This window comes from Copadichromis virginalis, linkage group LG5 (assembly GCF_057382275.1).
Source record: "Copadichromis virginalis isolate Kocher_CV1m ecotype Utaka linkage group LG5, C_Virginalis_male_GT1.1, whole genome shotgun sequence".
NCBI classification, from domain to species: Eukaryota; Metazoa; Chordata; class Actinopteri; order Cichliformes; family Cichlidae; genus Copadichromis; species Copadichromis virginalis.
In genome coordinates, this window is record NC_140622.1 from 11,553,205 (window position 1) to 11,573,266 (window position 20,062).

Genomic DNA, 20,062 nt, shown 5'->3' on the forward strand with positions numbered 1-20,062 from the left:
GTGGCCAGCAGGGTATAATTACATTTCCCCGTGGGGGCACCTCCGCCGCAGCAGCTCAGCCATATAGAGGGAAGAGATTGAAATCTGATTGCATTCGCACACAATAGTCGAATGGCTTTCCACACATAAACAGTGGGAATTGCATCTGCACACAGCGCACACTTATCCGACGCGACACAGGCACAAACACGGAGAAAGAACTACACCGATGTACTTCACCAGCGTGCTCCTATCAGTCCTGGGCTGTGCTTCTTTCTCATTGTGCTTCCAGAGAGGAGTGTCTGAGATGCTTCATTCAAGGAGTCCTTCTGCCTTTCTTCCATTTTAGCTGAGAGGAGCAGAAGCTCTCAGATTTACATACTGATCTCCTTGTGCCGCCTCAGCAGGACCTGCTAACAGCAGCTTATAGACACAGATGAACAGGGATTCACGTGGCCACTACTTATTGTCTGGATAAAGAGGGTTTCTGTGCTCTTCAGTGAGAAGTACAACCCTAGATTGCTGGTTAAAACTTGAAAACATATTTCCTATAAAACATGAAGCAGTGTTTTACTTAAAAATCTCTGAATACAGTCGTATACACCCAACATATTCATTAAGCCCAATATATAATTAATGCCACAGCCGATATATCACAAGGTCTAACGTGGCGGTATACGTTAGGTTTTTGTTTTCCCACCCCCTCCTTTCTGCCTCTTTTCAGTGGACTATGTTATGTTTAAACAGCCAATTGCCAAGATTTGCCATTAATTAGTCATTCTAAAAGAAATGCTGAGTGCACAAGTAGAGGCTATAGAATAACAACAATGTTTAACCGCAAATTCTGCAAAAGTCTGAATTTACTATGGCTGCCCTCTGGTTTACACAACCAAAACAGGAGGAGAAGCTCTTTTGTTCTCCTCAGTATCTATTGGTAGCTTACCCCAGGTAGCTGAATTGCTGGATGATGCAACCACAACAGTAGCTGTGACAACTCTACCTGACAATAGAAAATGAGCCCCATTCCTCCGTCGGGGGAGATAAAAAGAAAATAAAAAGAGAAGAAGGTGGCGAGTGTTAGGGACCAAAAACAAGAGCAAACCTCGGGCCGGCATGCATTTTTTTTAACAAGAGATTTAAACAGGAAATTTATATGGTATTATTTCTACTATATCAGTAAGTAACACAGTCTGTTTAGTTATTAGGCTTAAACAAGTGTGTTATTCAGTGTTGTGTTTCTAACAGTGGCACTGAGGAGGATTGTGGGGGAAGTTTCTATTGTCACTTTAATGGCAGCCCAGTGAGTTTATCTGTCATTCTAAGTGAAGATATGCCTAAAAACAAAGGGACCGGGAACATTTTAGCTAGACTGTGTAGGAAATGTAAGGGGCCAGGAAATGGAGCAGGTGAAGTAAACCATCGCATGCAGAGGGTTGAATGAAGCTAATGGGTGACATTAGCTTTACGACCCTCTAATCTAACCACCCTGTGTATAACCACAAAAGGTCAAGGTGGCAATAAAAAGAGCAGACACCAGCGCTGCTCCAGTCGCCCGTGGGCCCTCAGAGCCCATCCTGCAGTGTCACCTTGGCTGCTGTCACCGATATCTGCCACCTGTCACCACTCTGCCCCCGTGCCCAGGGATGAGGCTGTGCTGACAATAGGTTTGTCGATAGCACTTCCTCCCCAGAGTGAAGATGGGGGAACGTGTCCTCTGTTTTCATCAACAGCTTGAGTCAAGCGTGTGGGATTAACATACAATACATATTCATGCTGCTGTCTCACTTTGACACTAGACTCACATCGCTAGTTCTCCTGCACATTTTCAAGCCATTTTTACAAATGGCGTGTCAAGAACCCCATTTTTGCCGGGAGCCCCACATGGCCTCTTATGTATTCACAACACGGCCGCTGCAAACAACATCAACAGGTCTCAAGGTCGTCACTCCCACTGATTGTGCCTGTGTTTTTGTGTGTGTGTGTGTGTGTGGAATTCATGTGTCTAAGAAAGAGTGTGTGAACAAAAGAACAAAACTAAGAGGAAAATGGCTGATGGTTGACGGAGTGCTCTGCATGTGCTGGGTGTGCATGAGCACAAATTTTGCACTGAACGTGCAATCGCTGCATGTCTGCAATTAAGTCAGCACAAATAAGCGACTGTAATTTCACATCCCATTACATTAGTGAGTGTAACCCTGCAATTACTGCTTAGTGTGTGCAAACATAAATATGAACAAAACATCATGTAGGTGTGTGCATGTGTACGAGAGTAAGTGTATAGCATAAAGATGGAGTCTTAAAATGTCCGGGGATTAGCCGACAGGTAGACTAAATGGGAGCATCCTCCTTCAGTCCACTGGCATGTTAGTGAGAAAAGAGGCCAGTTGATGTGGGGGTTAGAGCTTCCATGGCAGAGTGCGTTGTGATAAATAATGAATGCTTTAAGAACAGATCTCTGAAGCTTCTTTACTTTCCGTCCATTCCTCCATCTTTGCGTTTGTTCACCCCATATCACTACAAAGAACACGGGACGTTCAGCAGTCTCTGTCATTAATATTGCAGCCACTAGGTCATCCCCTGACTCTGTTGCTCTTAACCATCACCACTTGGTGGTGACACAGCCTTTTGACCCATAAAGACGTTAAAACAGTGATACGAGTACATTCACAGGGACCAGACTAAAGCTGTGCAGGTTCTTACAGGAGTGGCAGCGGCTGCATTTAACGAAATGGCGATTCAAGAATGAAGGAGTCCGTTTGCAAATTGAGGTTTACTCAGTGTAAAGCATTCAAAATTGGACTGGTCTTTTCTTGGGAAAAAGTTCAGATTTTCACTCAAATTTTACACCACACAGTATTCAGCAACAGTCAGGATTATATTTGGCTGAGTAAATACAAAGCAACGAAAGCATTTCTCAAAACTGGGAAATATGAGGACAAAGAGAAGTTTATAAATAGGATGTAACACCAAGACAGACGAAATAACAGTAAAAGCTGCACTGACTTGTTTCAGTGGATAAAGTAGACACTTGCAGATTCTCAGCACAGCTGCTGTTAAAGCTGCTTTTCGGTGGCATATTATAAGGCATGCTGAAACATGAAAAACACTTATAGAGACAATCGCTTAAAAACCAAATTAAAGCCCCCAAACTACCAACTTGTTCCACCAAATAAACAGCAGCTTATCCCCTTACTGCTCCGATTCAAAGCCAGATACTCCAGTGCATCCGATGAACAGTCCCATCTCTCTTACCACAATAAGCAGTGCCGTTAGCGACTCCACGCATAAATCTCAGAGGCGAACAGAATGGATCAGAGCATTCAAGTGTAAACTAGGGCAAAGCTCCAGCACTGTACCTTCTAGATACGCTACTCTGAAAGCAAGTCCTGTGGAGGAACAAGCAATCACATACTGAGGGATACACATGCTGTCCCCAGTCATCTATGACAAATGCACACACAGGCACAGATAAAAATGCACACACCTGTTTGGCCAGTCAAGTACCATCCAGCTTCGTCTGGTCCGGTCAGATCGGGTCCGCTGTACTAGCAGAGCGAGGAGATCGTCTCACCCCACACACAGCCCGGTGCAGACAGCTCACTGTTATAGATGCACTGACAAGTGAAAGGAGGGAGGCGTGGTTTCACATGAGATAAATAAAAGAGGGAGGGAAAAAGGGAGGAGAGAGGCTCCCTCAATCTACAATTCAATTTCACCCTCGCTCCCTTTCTCAGCAGCATTTTTGTCCACTTCTTTTGGAATATTGTTGTTGTTATTCGAGCACGTCTTTTCCGTCTTCCTACCTGGCTGTTACCCATTAGTTTTAGCTGTGCTTCTGCTCTCTTTCTTCCTGTTGGGTCTGATTCACAGGGCAGTAATGTTTGTGGGCATTGTGTGTGTGTGCATATATATCTGTGTGTGTGTGCCTGCGTGCGCGCATCCACGCAAGACAGTGAACCAGGGCAGCTCCGGCCATCTGTTGGAGCCTGGGAGCTTCACCTATTCACAGTCTCATAAAGGCAGAGGCACACAGAGGAAAAAGAGAGAAAAGAATGGGAGGGAACAGAGGATCAATCTTAGTGCCGCAGGGTTGAGGAGGAAAAGGCACAGCCTGGCACACACACCATATCTATCAGACTGGCACCTCTGAGGAGAGCTGGCGTGGGCACGCCTGCTCACTGGGTCGAAGCAGCACAGGGGATTTGGCTCGCAGTGCATGGGCATGCAGATAGAAAAGAAACCCACACCACAATCAATTTATATACAAGCACACAGAAGGGATACATGGGAGAGTTCACACACTCAGAAATCCTCCAAACTGATTCTCTTTTTGACAAAACAAACAGGATCAATCAAGATGGATAATCCTACAAGCTCACAGAGACAAGGAGATGGAGGGCTGGGGATAATTCTAACAACCTGCACCGAAAGTCTGCCCCGAGTCCTTCCATCACAGCAGAGCTAAAGCAGGCGTTTTCCTGCTCAGTTGAAGTCTGGTATTTCTCCTGAGTGCCGGTGTCACTTCCTATCCCTGACCAGGAAAGAGAGGTGCAGCGGAGGGTGGCAGAGGGTGGAGGCATTCATCATTGTCTCCACCAGCCATCCCATGATGGATGCGCCTGTTTATCCCTCTCTGCAGGTTATTTAGATGCAGTCACAGCCAGAAAGATTAGTGATGGAAAACCTCTGCACCTCTTTGCCTCCCCTCCCAAACCATCTAATCAATAACACTCTTATCAATTATCTGCATTTTGAGGTATTTCTCCATGGAAATTTGAAGCAGTGAGAGAAAGAGAGATTAATTGTCCACCCCCTCCTAGCGTTTTCAATTACATCATCTGCAATGGATCATCTATCTGTCACTTTGTCATACTTAGGCTATTTGTGTCGCTGCAAAGAGATGAAACCGTGTTGTTTTGGAAAAATAATAAATAAATAAACCAAACAGTATTTTTCTGGCCATGACTGTCCTTTTGGAGATGAAGAACAAGCAATTTAGAGCAAGGGATTTGCATGCCATTTGAGGATGAAGAAAATTATGTTTCCTGCTTCCACATAAGATTCATTCAACACTAATCCTGATTAAAAAACACATTCAAAAGCATTGTCACACAAGCCAATTGGAAGCATAAGCCCTTTGTAAAAATGGATTAGGCTGCTCTAATATTTTTCATAATAATCTTAAAACAAAATATACTTCTGTAAAATTATTTATTTCTTCAATATATGCATATGAGATTATGTCTGCGACTCTGGGACTGCTTACATAAAGGAGCCATCTAGCTGTTCTTACATGCCAAATTACAAACAATGCCCCAGAGATAGCCATGTTTTTCCTGAACGGTGCAGACATGCCAACACAGCAGCCCAGTGACGCCACTTCAGCACATGCTTAATTGATGCCCACTCTCCGTCTCTGCTGCCTCCTCTCACGCACTCTTAAGCTGTGCCATCCTACCAACTTGTAACTTCATGCAAATCAACAGACATGTAAACCATGAATATCGTGGATAATGCACAGACAGAGTAAATTCTCTATCTAAACAAAGGTGACTTTTTTCAGCCCAACTGCATTCGAAGAAAGTTCCACAGAGGCGAGGAAGAAAAGACACGGAAAGAAAGGGAAAGACTAAAATACGATGCGAAGGAAGACAATAAATGTCTTTATGCTGACACAGAGAAAATTCAGCACAGGAAGGGTCCAGACAGCGGGGAACACGTTTTACATTTCTGTTTTCTGCTTCATTTGACACAAAGTGGGAAAGGCCTTGTGCACAACCTTCGCATGATAAGGTGGGGCAGGTGCATAAATAAAAATGAATGATTTCACTTCTGATAGAACAAAAAGACAGCTCTCTTCTATCATGCTGAGATCTTGTCCTTGGCTGTGAGTGTGCTTTTACAAATGAGTTCGTTTCCTTTCTGCACTGTGTGCGCCAGGCTGATAAAAATATTCCCTGTCAGCTGGCTACATGACGAGGGGAGGACTCGGTGCAAATGAAACAGACCCTCTTACTACCTTCTCTTCACCGGCGCTCTCTATCTTTGAGAGCTCTACTCCTTTGTAAGGGCCACTTGGTTCGAGGCTGACTTCTCTTCACCACCACTATCACCCTGGCCTTTGTGCATTTATGGAAGGCGGCCGGGCCGGATGGAGTGCTGGGCCGGGTGCTAAAAGACTGTGCTGCGGACCTGGCGGACGTCTTCACCTCTATATATAACACCTCGTTGTCCTGTTCACTGGTACCATCCTGTTTCAAAGCAGCAACCATCGTTCCCATCCCAAAACAGTCAAATGTCACATGTCTGAACGATTTCAGACCTGTGGCACTCACCCCCATTCCCGCCAAATGCCTGGAGAGACTGGTCATTAAACACATCAGAGCTGCTTTTCCACCATCCCTGGACTCGCACCAGTTTGCATACAGGGAGAACCGGTCAACCGAGGATGCGATCGCCACAGTGCTGCACACATTACTGAAGCACTTGGAACACAGGAACACCTATGCACGGCTCCTCTTTGTAGACTACAGCTCGGCTTTTAATACCATCCGGCCATACAAACTCCGTCCCAAACTCCACCAACTGGGACTTAACTCCTCTCTGTGCAACTGGATTGTGGACTTCCTCACTAACCGTAGACAGAGTGTCAGAGTGGGTAAGAACACCTCTTCCACCCTTGTGGTCAACACCGGTGCCCCTCAGGGGTGTGTTCTGAGCCCTCTGCTATACACTCTCTTCACCCATGACTGTATTTCCTCCTGCGCGTCCAATCTCATTGTTAAGTTTGCAGATGACACTACAGTGCTCGGACTTATATCCAACAATGATGAGACAAACTATAGGACAGAGGTGCAACAACTAGAGTCATGGTGCCACGACAATAACTTGGTCTTAAACACCAAAAAGACCAAGGAGATCATTGTAGATTTCCGGAAGAGGGGCCATAACAACCATCTGCCTCTCTTCATTGGCAGTGAGGCGGTGGAGAGGGTGAGCAGTTTTAAATTCTTGGGGGTAACTGTGACCGAGGACCTGTCCTGGGGCAACCATATCACCTCAGTTGTACGGAAGGCCCAACAGCGCCTCTACTACCTGAGGAGACTGCGGAGCGCACACATTCCCAGATCTCTGATGTTGAACTTCTACAACTGTGCCATCAGCAGCGTTCTGACGTATGGATTTCTAGTGTGGTTCCCCAGCTGCACCAAGGCCGATCAGCAAGCACTCCAGCGGGTGGTGAAAGAAGCTGGCAGAATTATTGGAACAAGTCTGCCAGAGATCAGTAATATCTTCCCCACTCGCTGTCTGAGGAGGGTGCACAGTATCCTGCGGGACCAACATCACCCTGCGCGCCACCTTTTCCATCTGCTGCCCTCAGGGAGAAGGTACAGGTCTATACAGGCCAGAACATCCAGACTGGCCAACAGCCTGTATCCACAGGCTGTGAGGCTCCTGAACTCTCTGCCCCCCTCTCACGGACAATAACCATATCCAACTTCTTAATAGCAATGAACTGGTCTGCATTGGTGCATCATATCTTTATTCTCTTCCCCCTCCTGCCCCCCCCCCCCCCCCCCTCTTTCTTAAATAGATAACTATCATATCTGATATCATATCTCACAGTACAATAATATTGAATGGGTTGCATTGTTGTATTTTGTCATGTTTCTCAGGTCTTTGTCTGAATTTCTACGAACATTATTGCTAAGGATTGTCTTATTGCATTGGAGTCACACTGGGTTAAATATGTACACTTGGGTTTTAAGGGGTATTTATTATTTTCTTCTTTTTTTTGGGTTGTATGGAAGCCCCAAACGCAATTTCATTGTTCTTGACAATGACAATAAATAAATAAATACTAAATACTAAATACTAAATTTATGAATCCCTGGTTGATCTGAGGGTGTGTGAGTTTACAAGTAGGTCCTGTGCATTGAGACAGCACTACATCACCACAGCCACATTATGATGAGAAACAGAAAGAAAACAGCGAGAAAAAGAAGAGAAGAACCCAGGAGCTGACTACATGGGGACTTCAGGACACAAGATTGACAGAACTGAGCATGAGAGAAGTTCTCCTAAAAAACAAAATAAAAAAACACGACTGCAGGTATAATAGTAAACCTCCGAGCACACAGCTTCAGAGGCAGGGAACCAAATTACCCAGTCTATCATCCTCCTAAGCTTGCATAGGCTTAAACATAATAATAATCCTAAAAATACAAGACCTTGAAAGAAACACTATGCACACACATCAGAGCATTAAACATATGTATGACCAGGGGCTAACTCTTTTAACTTACTGCAAATACAAATAGTGTAAAGAATCACATTCTGCAGCTGTGCTCATTGCTCCCGGATGTTTCCTCGGTGCATGTTTCTGTGGCACAGAAGGTCGTCACAACAGCAGAATAGATTAGCTGACTTAGCCCTACATCATTACATCCCTCCATGCCACACATCGCCCTGTCATGTCCAATGTAATTTCCTCTTATTTATTTCATCCTTCCCGTCACTGCCACATCACACGCTCCCACTGAAAATATAAATAGTTCATAAGTCTGTTATGAGCGGCCATTGTTTTCTAGTGCCGAGTTCCATACCCTGAGGTGATGTTATAATTCATTTATGAATGTCCCACAAATCTGAATGGTACAATTAAAAAGAACAGAGGCTTCAGCAAAGTCCTCAGTGCAGATTTTAAATTTAATTGCTAAGCGTTTGGTTATTTCACACTGAAGAAAGTCTGAATAAGACCAACTAAATGCTCTGCAATAAAATATAAAATCTACAAGAGAACAACTGTGGGAAAGCCTTTGTCTCCCTTTATTCGACAAGAACTACAGATTTCATTCTAGTTTTTAGGTCGTACACAGAACTCTCAAAACGTCAAGGACAAATAACAACAAACACAGACACACAAAGGAAAGCAAAAGTTAAAAAAAATGGTGTCCTGGTTGAACAGGTTTGATTATCCGTGTAGACATGGAAAACACTGGGATTTATCTAGTTACCAACAATATAAGATATGCCTTTGTCTGACAGTTCAAAATATTCTGGAAAAGACTGTCGTACCTAAGCAGTAGCTTGACAGCCGTGCCGCACTGCTTCTATCGTTCTTGTTAGTACAAAACAGTACACGATTTGTTGATCTGCCAAAACAGTGTGCTGTCAACATTACTACATGGTGTACTAACACATAGTAATTAGAATTGGGACACCCCGCCAGGCTTGCTAACTGAGCCCATGTTATGTGATCATCAGCCAGCAGGGGGAGGCGAACTCAGGGCTTCATGGAATAAATCTTCCGCTGTGCATCAAGAGTATAAAAGAACCCAAATGCATTACTTGAAGGTGGGAAAAGCAACTGAACTGATTGAAAATGCTCAAATGGTGCTTATGCTAAAACTGAATCCCAACTTTTCCATATTCCTCGTGTACCTGCATAATGTTTTTTTTTCACTCATAAACCCATGTTTATATAATTAAGGAAACAGAAAGTCAAAAACTGTGCATGTCTCTTTCTTTATGTGATACTCTATATTTTCACTGGCTATTTGGTGTTTGTGTGCGACAGGCATTGGCAGCAGTGAGTCAACAAACTAAACATACGTTTGAATGATTCATTTTCTTTGCCAGTATGACTATAGGCAGCGTTGTCAGGTATATGTACTCCATTTTGCTCTAAATGTTTAAGCACAGAGCTTTCAGTTTCTACTATATTATGTTTTTAACCTCTTCATATTTTTCCCATAGTACAGTTTAGCTGCCCGTATGTTTGAAATCAGTCAGATGCTGCCAACACCATCCTTCTCGTGTGAAAGTGCAGGGGAAACTTGTTGACTTAGTGAAATGATGACCAGTATGGTGTGACTGCTTATCCTGACTGCAGATGTTGCGGTAAGTGAATCCCGTTTTTATTTTTAATTTTCATTTATTGGCTGTTATAAATGCAGATACTGACATCTGCACAGCATCAATGCGGTTAGCTCGTTAGCGTCAGCACCGTCCAGCCCCACGCACGGGGCAATCCGCGCTAACTCGCCAACGGAGATTTGCCACATTATTGCGGTTAGGGCGTGAATGTCATTTTAACTAGATTAACGCTGGCATCTGTTCTTGCTCATGAAGATATCGCCAGAATATAGCAGACAAGGATGATTAGTGGTGAAGGCTGAGCCCTTTCAAGGGATTTGGTGGGAGGCAAACAATGAAGGCAAATACACTCTGGCAACCAGGCAGGAGGCCAGAAGTAAAGATGAAGACACTATAGGATCCAGGCAGGAGGCCAACAGAAGAGATGGAACCACTCTGAAGGCCATGCAGGTGGCCTACTGAGAAGGCCAGACCTCAAAGGTGGGTGAACTCTGGACCAGAGTACTACTAGACAGACACATGTTCCCCAGCTAGGAGTTCAGCCAACTCTACAGGAAGAATAGGTGAAGGCTATGGCAAATGTTAGGTCAGTCGCGTCAGCAGATATTTATACATTTATGAAACCTTGACATTACTGAACCACCTTTTCTAGTGTGTGCTCTCTTCAAAATGGGCCCCCAGAGTTCAGACTCCTGAGAACAACTGGAATCAGGCATGAGGTTTGCAATTATAGGGAGTGGTCGAGGTAGGAGGTTAGAAGTCCCAATTGCTAACATACTCAGGATCTAGAAGTGACAGGTGGCTCACCAGTTAGTGACTAGCTACCTGGGGAACTTGAGCAGGGTGGTGTGGAAACAGAGCCAGCTTAACCATCTGGATTGTTTCAGAAACTAGATCAGCCATTGGGAAGAAGCAGGGACAGGCAACAGGCTGGAAGTTGGTGCAGGCAGCAGGCTACTGGGCCACTAGCTAGCCAAGTCAGGAGGAGGCTTGAGGATGTTTTTTTTACTACTAGGCACATGATAATCTTAGCTTGAAGACTACTAGAAGACTTGCCAGCGCTTCCCTGCTTACAAAAATAAATCAATTCCACTATATTATGGATGAATAAGTCCATAGGTCCACGGTTAAGCATGGACCTGTGGACTTATTTATGCTACAGTTTAACCAGAGGACATTGCTTACTCAACTTTTTTGAACTTTTCAGAAAAGAAAAAAGATTTAGGATGTGGAAACAGAAACAAAAGTCTGAAAGAGAATACACATTTACACAGTGAGACAAAAACAAAACTAACAACAACAGCAAGTGGAAGGTGAAAACACAAAAAATCCAAAAACACCTGACAGGAAGAAACAAGGAATACAAAATGAAAATGGTTCCAGTGGTTGACTACTGACAGTACAAAGATGATCCAGCAACAAGGGGGGGGATCAGCAAGTGGTATATAAACAGAGAACCCTGGTGGGAAAATAAAGACAGCAAGCACAACAGAATGACATGAATGAAGGCGAGCGCTTCCAAACAACACACACAAACATGACACATCTTTGGAATCCAAAGTTTGGTTTTGCAAATCTCAACCTTTGAAACTATTTGTGGCATAATTACTACATGCATGTAGATATGCTGAAGGAATCCATTACCTTTGCATTAGAAACAGGCTTTTGGAAGTAACCAAATTGAAGCTGAGAAATAAATACAAATCCTGAGTGGAAGAGCTCGCTTGTAGAGAATCATTAGGTTTCTTTCCATAATATTGTAGAGTCTTTGTTCTTTAGTGTCTTGTGACCTGAGAAAACTGGTATGGTGAACTTGTGATATATAAATAAAAATGAACGGAAATAAATTGGAAATTTTATGATGAAGGAAAAAGCCAAAAAACGCAAAACAACCCTCCCACAAACAAATCTAAGCTAACTTAAAGACTCCAGGTCTTTAAACACCTCGAGTGTTTATAGGTTCACAGTAAAGGAAAGTGTTGCAAAAAGTGGACGACAGATTTTCTCATTCATGTGTACAGAAGCAAACACTAAGCTACACATTTCGTTCCCATCCGTGAATGTGCAGCAGCAGCGCAGCGGTTAGGGAACTGTTAGCAGACTGTGGGATCCACAGATCAAAGAGTGGCCCCCCGTCGTGGTCTGCGGTCCCAAGGAACACAAGCCGACATGGACCACAGCCAGCATTCACATCTCCAGCTAATTAACAGAAACCTCTTTGACGCTGTGTTATTTGCATTCCTAATGTACAGCACTCAGAGCAATATCTGCCACACATATTAAATAAGAAGTGCTTGTGGGTTTGTCTAACAAGGCACCCCAGTGTTTTTAGCACAAATACATTTGTAATCACTTTAAAATGATGTGAGGGCGGCTACACAGAGGAGCTGAATTACTAAGAAATGGGTGAATTTTACAATATAATTAAATGAACATTTTTTATGAACTTGCTCGCTACATATTCTCAGATCTTTATTTGGAGACACATCGCATCACAAAGCCACTCTACTTGCACACCTGTTGTAACACAAAACAATGCGTACACTCAGTCACACGGGACTCTCACCGTTTGCTGAAATTTCAAGTGCCTTGAAGTATCCTTGTAATCTGTGCACTCACCGTAGTGGAAGAATGGCCTGAATTATAAAGCCGGCAGCTTTAAATGGCTATGATTAGCAAGCAGGCGTGTTGGGTGTCTTCAATGGTTAATTACTTGTTTGCACCAGAGTAGACCTCACATCTTTTTTGTATGGCTCTCTGTGTGTGCAAACAAACACTGGCTGGCGTGCAATAAGGAGCTGTCAGGGTGTGGGGAAGGGCTTGGTGTAAGGACTCACATCACAAGGCAAGGGCAACACTGCTGGGAGCTTTCTGCTAATGTGTGAGTATGTTTATTACTTTTTTATAGCACTAAATGTTTCAAAATCATTAGAAAAACTTCTGCGCGCTCTTCTTCAAGAGGCTAATTTGGGCTCTGATGTTCTCTTTGTGGTTTCGATTTTGCAGTTATGTAACTGTACGGGTTATGGTTAAAAGCCCTCACTGCCTGTGTTTACATGAGCACACATCTAACAGCAGAGACAAATGGGAATTGAGCTGCAGCATTCTCGCAGCATATGGACCATTTGCTGCCAGCTAGCTACGGCAGAATGACACCTGTACAGCACACTGCGATAACACAGCCGCCGTCATCTCCTTTCGTTGTGCCCTGAAAAAGAAATGTTTGGCATACATCCTTTTCTTATCACCACCCTCTGGCCACTGCTCCACTGCTGCCCTAAAACAGCCCTGTAAGCAGACTAAAGACAAGTGGGAGGATGAAGTAGCACCTTTCTCTCCCCCATGAGAAATGAAATGATGAATTGTGTAAAATCTCATTTGGCACCTAATATTAAAAGTCGAAGATTAAGCCAGCAAAGCAAAATGCAGAAAAGAGCTGATGTAGACAGAGCAGAGGAGGGCCCATTAGAGGAACGCTCCTGTCTGTCTTTCTGTCCAGCTGGGTGACACCTCGCCCCTTAATGAGCTGTCTGAAGTCAAACAGGAGAAATACCAACACAATAAATTACCAGCCTCATCCCTCCCTGTTTGCCTTCACTCAGATATGGCTGAGTAATCGTACTATCTGGACCTGAATCGTCCAGAATGAGATTCTGTCAAATCACATTCTACAATCCACGGGGCCATTTGCATAACTACATTTGATGTTTCCAGCAATACTGGTGACATGTTTTTCTTCAGTTAATTAGATTTTGGAATTACTTTTCCGAAAGGGAAAAGAAAAATATTGCCATTTGGAAGTGACAAGATAAAATTGTGTATATGGATAATTGCGTGGCAGTGTTGGAATTAGAGCTGGAGAGAGAAGGTATTTTTGCAGTTGTGAGCTAATACTCTATTCCAATTTCAGTCTGTTTAGCATGCACGCTCTGAACTGTTCCCTCTGACACGGCAAACCTCATTAAGATAGAGCAAAGTAATTCACTTGAGAACGAGAGCTAATTCTTCATATCTTTTTTTTTTCTTCTTAGAGATATAGAGACAAACTAGAATTTTTAGTGAGTACACACACTTGAAGGTAGCGCTCTCTCCTCAGCTCTTATCACAACACATTTACCACAGATCAAAGAGAAAAGGGAGAAGACGCAACCTTCAGCTACATTTGAACCGGTGCTGGTAGAAACAGAGCAGACTGAGCCCTAGTATGTCGAGCTTACTCTGGAAAAAACTGTCAAATAGAATGGACGTCTGAGCTGCATGAGACCAGTCTATGTGTGCATCTATTCCTGCTAATAAAGCACAGCTAACCTTTAGGAAGCACATGTGGAGGAGAAGGCAGGAGAGCAAATGGATAAGAGGAATAGGTGCAAGAGAGAAAGAAGGAGTGAGAGAAAAGAAAGGGACAATGCTGGGCCTGCAATGGGCAGACATCCATTAACCAAGCGCTCAGCATGGGATATGGCATTTACCAAGAACAGCCAAATGCCATGGCAATTAATCAGGGCCTTGAATGCCAGCTGTATCAATACCCCTTGTAGCCTTATGTGCAGGAGTGCAACACACACACACACCTGAAAAAGAGCTACATATATATTTTCTGTGTTTTCATGAGAAAGAAAACTGTGTAGATTTAGTGCTGTGGCTTGTCTCTAACCTTAATATTATCTCAAACTAGGACACACACGGAGAAATGGGATGAATACATCACTTACACAATCACAGTGAAAGGCCTGGGAGATGGCACACACTTTACTCTGCAGGGAGTTGCAAATTGCTTTTGAATAACCAAGGTCTAATTGACAGGAAAAGAATACGCTGTCACTTCGCTGGTGCGACTGTCATTAACACATTTTTCATTTTGTACATGCTCCAAGGCATTATTGTTTTGTTGGCCCCCAATCCTTCCCTGGTGCAGTGAATATGTTTTAAAATGGTTGTGAGCAGAATGTTAGCAACACAACACTCCCCGAGGGGAACAAAACACAAGAACAATCGGCTCATTAGAAGCAGAAACACTTCAAACTACAATATGGCTGGAATACACTCAGAGGAGAGACAAAGTCAGCGAGGGAAGAGCACAGATGGATGGATAGGAGGGACAGGGGGAGATAAAGGCACACCAGCAGAGGAGCAGAAACATTATGTTCGACACACAGAGAGCTTAGTGTGCACAAGAGAAATCTACCGTTGCGGTGAGGACGACTCCCGAACGGGAAGAGATTTGGGAGGGAGGTCTTATAATTAGATTACAGTAATCCAGTTAAGTGCTACCTGTTATACTGCATGTTTATACTGAGTTTAATATAAAGCAGTAATCACTTTATGCTCTCTGGAAGGTACTCAAAGGTATTTTCATATGGAAATGAGAATTTAGATAGCGAAAGCATGCTCTTTGAAGCAGTCTATCTCAAGTCTACACAAGTATTTAGCTCGTAGTAACAATGAAAGACAAGACCTTTGTTTGATTTACTATAGCAGAAAAAAGCAGAGCAGCTATTGGAGACTCTTTTCTTTTATCCCAGCGAGTCATAACAATGCGTCAGTGCGCCAGCACGAACAATATCAGAAATCTTTAACTGAAACAGCTAAAAAGAGTTTAGACCTATTAGTTCCTATCCATGCTGCACACAAACTCTGCTGAGGTTTTTGAGCATGTAGGTCACACTGGAGAAGTATCAAGATAAAGTATCCTTAAAATAGAATTGTCACCATTCGTTCCAGTCAAGCTGCAGTTTACATCTATGTTTCTACAGACTTGTGTAGAGAGGACCGTCAAAGGCTTTAGGGTCTAATTAGGTGGGAAACTTGAACATCATCTCCCTTTCTGTTCCTAAGTTATGATGCTGAAAATTATGTTTTATCGACAACGTTAAAATGTCTAATTAGCTCATCCATGAGTCCAGTTGAATGTTTATGCCAGAAAAAACAAGCTATACATGTTCATATGGAAGCATGAATGTCAGGCTACTACTCTCCCACGTACAAAAGAAAGGGAGAATGCACAGAAATGTGATGATCCAGCTTCATTGGAAAAAGAAGAAAAAAAACAACCAAAAAAAGACTAAATTTAAAAACCTCGTCGTCAAATTGCAGTTAGGTTATCTTGCAATATTTTCAAATCACATCATATACTTTGACATTAGCGAGCCACTACAGTTTTAAGAAGAAAAACATAATGTACAGTCACTGTACTTCAGCCAGGTACACACTGAGACACTGCCTGTTTAACTGAGTGTTTGCACTTGAAGAATTACCTCTACCCTCTTTATAGTCAGTTGTAATTACAAGCTGGTGTGAAGATAGTCCCTAAAGTGATACCAAAGATTTATACTTTAACACTCCAAAAGGGGACCAGTACTCATTAGAAATCTTACAAAATATTGCTTAAGCACATCAGCTTCTCTGAGGATCTGAATTCTTCCCCTTGCAACCAATATCTGTAATCTGGGCTTCCCTACCTTTTGAATGATTCCATCTGCCAGCCTTGTTTCTCCCCTGTGAAGACCTCTGTCATGCAGAGCTTCTTCTCTTTAACAAGTGTGCCTATAAAAAGAATAACAGTATAATTCAGAGCTTTTTGAAGGACCTTACTGTGACAGCTGCACTGAGACATGGATGTCCCAGATACCCCAAACAACTGTCCGAGCCATATCGCTGACCTGAGTCTGGGTTCTGTGTGAAAGGGAGGGACAGATGGAGAAAGGCTGGGAGAAACAGTGGGAGTATTTGACAGACACCAGCCTGTCTCTTAACATGCTAGATGTCTTGCAGCAATATAGAGGGAGGCTGAAACAGTTCTCGGGGTCTCTAATGTTTTGTTCAGAGATTAGAGTTGGCTAATATTTTCCGGGACACATCATTTATAATTCATTCAGTTTATTGAATCTCTCAAACATCACTCGCAGTCTATTAATATCACATTCACAGCTTGATGAAAGTGTTCTCCTGCATGACATAACTGCAAACACAAGCGGTTTGCGTTCATTGTTTGTTAGTCTGACAAAGATAAGATTTATAGACCAGCAGCAGGCAAACACTGGCTCCAAGGGCAAGTACGGCCATCGAATAAAAGCTGATGATCTCGCTGTTGTGCATCGTGACTGTGTATATGACTTGCATTAAACCCAAAACAGGTTGCTGTTTTGGGTTTAATGTTTTCCTCCTTGGTGGAGGAATAACAGCATCTTATTTTAATTAATGCATAAATGAAACAGTTCACTGACTGCTGAGTCTGGTAACCTATTAACTGCTTTTTAAGTCTCCTAGTGCAACACAAAGTGCGTCTATGAGTTGTTTTACTAAATAAACACAAAATTGGTGACTCATGCAGCTGAAAAAAGAAAAAAAAACCTTCCCTCAGATACAAGCCTAAAAGATCACTTTCATGTGATTTATTCCTAAAACAAAGCAAAACAAAACAAGCTAAAGCACTCATTGCTGAGAAAGCACGACCACTTCTTTAGGCATACATGCAGCTGGGATGAAGCATAATCTAAATATGAATTTAGCTTTAAAAACATGAGCAGTTTATTAGGGAGACAACGGGGATTCATGATATGGTTATGGCAAAAAAAAAAATCTAAATCAAAATCAAAAACGAAAGCATACTTTTCGTTGGCTTCTTATATATTTAGTATATTTATTTTCTCCTACAAATACACTACATTGACATACCTAACGGTCACATCCTCACTGCCCGGGGTTGTCGACCTGACGTGGGCTAGCATTATCTTGCAGCGACCTCTACCGACTATTCGTATTAAAGCGTCGCCGTCGAGTAAAGTGTGGACTAGCTAAGTGTTGAGCGCGGTTATGAGTGGATAACTGTTCAACACACTGCACACTGAGCAGTTCGCTGCATGTTTGCTGTCAGGATCTCTTGACACGTCGTGTTTAGATACCCACCTGACACACAAGATGGCGCCACCAGCTTTAGTGTGCTACTTTCACAACAGGCAGGCAGGCAGGAGTCGCTGTGGTGTACTTTCACCTGGCAGGACTGACTGAAAGGCATCAAATTATCTGCGTATTTCTTAAAAAATAAAATAAAATAATCAAAACTGTAGCTGGCTGCGGGGGTGAACTCCAGATTTGAGGTGTGTGGGATAATCTAGCATACTAACTTAATCCCTTCACATCACCCTTTTCCAAATGCATCCTCCATCCTCCTCCGTCTACATGAACCCCAGCACAGTTTCCTTATCCTTTAAATGTTTTCAATTAAATGCTTCAAATGCCATTTTCTGTGCATTAAGATAACAAAATGTCACAGAACAAAACAACACACACGCTCTTAATGTTTAACATTAGGAGCGTGTGGCACATGAAGCATATTGATGACAGGGGAGGAGGGGGGGCAAGGAGCCTTTAGCATTTCAGGCAAGTCAGGGAAATCCTTCAGCTGTTTTCCTGATCAGCAGTGCTGAGCTGGATCGCTATAGAGACCTAAGCAGCTCATCTGTTACCTCATAGTTGTGCTGTCACTGGAGAATAATCTCCTACCTCTTTTCATGATTTATAAAAACTGGAATAAGTCACACAAAATATGAGTGAACTCAGCTAAAAAGGCTGAAACATGACATCAACATCTGACATCTATTGCCCTGGAGGCCTGAGTGTGTGTGTGTGTGTGTGTGTGTGTGTGGAGGGTACGGGGACAATATGCTTGGATTACACAAGCTCATCCAAGAGCCATGGGAGAGAAGGAGAGAGAGGGGTGCAGCAATAACCTGTGGATCACTTCTCCCTGAGTCAACATCAAGACTCTCTGTTTATTTTTCATCATTTCCCAGAGGCACTGAGCTCCTGGAAGAGAGGCCTCATACGCACTAACAACATCTCATCCGAACTGGAGCCTCTATCTTAACGGCCCTATTTTTAGCGTTGAAAACTGCTGCAACTCTGAGGAGAAAATGACAGCTTTTCTCTTTGTGTTAGCTGCCGTTTTTCTCACAGATATAACAAAGGTTTTGCAGATATAACAACAGGCTGCACCCCGGGAGACGAGCCTATCATCTGTTTAAGTATCGCTCTGAGAATTGTTTTTGTTTTTAGCAATAGAGCTGTTATTACAGTGAGTCTGACACAGGTGAAATTACCACGAGTGAAGAGAGAGACGCAGTTACTGCAGAGAGCAGATCATTCAGGACGCCATAACACAGCCGTAAAATAGCCCTGTTAAAGCAGTGTGTTACAAACCGAGTTAACACAACCACCGCAGCACCTTTAGCAGTCACTGTGGCTGACTGGTTTGGCAAATGGTGCCACACATGCGCAAAAAAAGATCAGTCAGATTTTCTACAATAACCTGTTCTGACATGAACACTATGGAGTTTTACAGTAACAAGTCACTTATCACTGAGAGTGTTCTGGTCCGCTTCTAACCTGACAGGGCATGAATGCTAACATTTTCGTTTTGAGCTAATTCCCACAGTCAGTTCCAGGAGGACCTTTGGTCACGTGTGTCAAGTGAATTTATTTTTTACATGACTGTATTCAGGAACCAGGTCTGTAGAAGGTCGGTATTTACATAAAAAAATTTAATTTAATTTTTTAAATGTCATTTTAGTCATCACAAAAAAGCAGTCAGACAACAGAAGCACTTTCACTTTGAAGTATTGTCTTGTTGTTGTTTGCTTTGACGAAATTTCATGTCATTTGAGGACTAGCGAACCTGAAATGATACGCTTGGTTATTGCATTAGCATTAAAGGCTAAAAGATGACGATGCTACAGTATCCAGACAAATCAGTGGCACGGCACGTTGTACAGAAAGAAACGTACATTTCTTTTCATTTTAAGCCAGTGAAAAGTCAACCTCTGTGATGAGTGTGAGAAATTAGCTCAGTGTTACCCAACAGCATTGAAAAGCATTAGTCAAGCTAGCCGCTAGCTGTTGGGTATGAACAAGCTAGTGTTCATACCCAACAGCAGAAACCAGGAGTGTGATGTAAACAGCAGCTGTGCGTATTGTTCCTTATGATTGTTTGAATTTGATTGTGTGATTTAGCATTTTATGAACTCTTAGTATTAAATATTAATATTCATCTGTTCAATTTGCAGATCAAGGAAGCAGTTCTCACCCATTACTGGTGTATAACTGCTTTTCTTCGCACCTCCATTTCTAAAGATATCACCCCTCGCCACATTATTCATGCAGCACTTTTCACCTTCTGCTTCATTCTGATTGCTTTCCTTATACCTGA

The 20,062-nt window shown here is 42.9% G+C and overlaps 1 protein-coding gene across 5 annotated transcripts in view; it reads right to left on the bottom strand.

Annotated features, from left to right (window-relative positions):
* Nucleotides 1-17,788, bottom strand: part of sulf2a (sulfatase 2a) — a 48,769-nt gene extending 30,981 nt beyond the window's left edge. For 3 of the 5 annotated variants that reach the window (XM_085455922.1, XM_085455924.1, XM_085455919.1), the window contains exon 1: nt 3,464-3,587. The gene's annotated coding sequence lies outside the window, so the exon portion shown is untranslated. Of the gene's footprint in view, nt 1-3,463; nt 3,588-16,316; nt 16,402-17,532; nt 17,744-17,763 lie in introns of those variants that run through there. The other 2 variants (XM_085455921.1, XM_085455920.1) reach the window with 2 other exon arrangements.
* Between the last annotated feature and the right edge of the window lie 2,274 nt (nt 17,789-20,062).